The 1,798-nt window shown below is 41.2% G+C and overlaps 1 non-coding gene across 1 annotated transcript; it reads left to right on the top strand.

Moving 5' to 3' along the window:
* Positions 1-224: 224 nt before the first annotated feature.
* Positions 225-331, top strand: LOC132536293 (U6 spliceosomal RNA). The gene has a single exon (XR_009547933.1). It is a non-coding gene; the product is annotated as a U6 spliceosomal RNA (small nuclear RNA).
* The last annotated feature ends 1,467 nt before the right edge of the window (positions 332-1,798 follow it).

Raw genomic sequence — 1,798 nt, 5'->3', positions numbered from 1 at the left:
GAGAGAAGAGGAGAAGACATAGAGGGGGAGAGAAAGACAGACACCTGCAGACCTGCTTCACCACCTGTGAAGGGACTCCCGGGCAGGTGGGGAGCCAGGGGCTAGAACCGTGATCTTTCCTCTGGTCCATGAGCTTTGCGCCATGTGCGCTTAACCCGCTGTGCCACTGCCTGACTCCAACTGTCTCCATCTCTTAACACTTTTTTAAATAAGATTATAATATAGTCCTAGTTTCCGTAGTACATATACTAAAATTGGCATGATACATAGAAGATTAGCATGGCCCCTGCTCAAGGATTACACACAGATTCATGAGGCATACCATATTTTTTCAAAAAAGATTATAAAATATATGTACACACATATAAATAATTATAATCTTTTAAAGAGCCAGTTAATGCAACCTGGGAGGCGGTTCAGTGGCAAGAGATCTGGATTTGTATGTGTGGGGTCCCAGGTCTGTCTGAACTCTGGTTCTACATATGATGAAGCTCTTTTAAAAGATTTATTAATCAGTGAGGGAGAAAGGGAGGGGAGAGAGAGAGAGAGAGAGAGAGAGAGAGAGAGGAAACACACTATAGCATCAGTCTGGAACATGTGATACTGGAGGTAGAATTCAGGACCTCATGCTTGAGTCCAAAACTCCAACCACTCTGCCAGCCTCCAGGGCTGCAGATTGGCTTTTTTGAATAAAATCATGGTAATATTGTTCTCTTAACTGTAAATCTTTTAAATAATACAAAGTCTTTTTAAAATTTTTTCTCAAATAGTGTGCCTGGGGATCAATCCCACCCAGAACCTTGCACCTGCATGGGACAGCTGAGAAGCCTCCCTGCCAGTCTCCATTCTGTATCCTTTAAGAGAGGGAGACATGCAAAGCACTGCTCCTCTATGCAAGGAGTCCCGCCCATTGCCTGCCTGTGTTTTCACTTGCAGTGTGCAGGGTCAGACCCCCAGCCACATGCTATGCAAAGCATGTGCTTTACCCCCTGCAGCACCTTCTGGTCCTGAGTTTGATTGCTGGCATTGCATGTGCCAGAATGATACTCTCATTCTCTCTCATGAATAAAAAAGTTATGTTATGTATGTTACTTATGTTATGTTATGTTTTTAATTAACGTATGTTATGTTATGTTTTCTTTTTAAGAAACAGACAACCTGCACCTAGATTTAGGCGGGTAACTGGACTCAACAGTAGGCCAGGCCCATTTAAAATCCAAATTCAACAAATTTAGAACCAAGGCAAAGGAAAGAACACTCACTATAATTTTTTTAAGACACAGGGTAGCTTCTTTGCATTGGTCTCTCTATATAAGTTATTTTCAACATCTCTGTATTTGTGATTGAAATGGGTCAAGCTGACTTAGTTCCCTTGAGCCAGACAAGGTGTGTGTCTACATTTGGGTCACAATACCCTGCTGTATGTTGATCTTTGAAAGTAAATGAATGTGCTGGGGTGGGATTGGGAGGCAGAACTTGGAGAAAGAATCATCCTCATCCATAGGTGTTGCTACATTCAGCCTTCATATAGGAAACACCTCAAGATATCAGTATCAGAGCAACGATTTACAAGTATTTTTTCAAGATTTATTTTAGTTTACATGTTTATTGAATAAAGACAGAGAAACTGAGATCGTAGGGGGAGGTAGAGAGAAAGACACCAACAGCACTGCTTAACCGCCTGTGAAGCTTCCTTCTTTACAGGTGAGTCAACAGTTATTACCATCTTTTTTTTTTAAATTTTTTTTATTTAAGAAAGGATTAATTAACAAAACCATAGGGTAGGAGGGGTACAACT

This window comes from Erinaceus europaeus, unplaced genomic scaffold (assembly GCF_950295315.1).
Source record: "Erinaceus europaeus unplaced genomic scaffold, mEriEur2.1 scaffold_379, whole genome shotgun sequence".
In the NCBI taxonomy this organism is placed as follows: domain Eukaryota; kingdom Metazoa; phylum Chordata; class Mammalia; order Eulipotyphla; family Erinaceidae; genus Erinaceus; species Erinaceus europaeus.
Note: the sequence above shows the minus strand (reverse complement) of the source record. Positions and strands in the feature narration are given on the sequence as shown.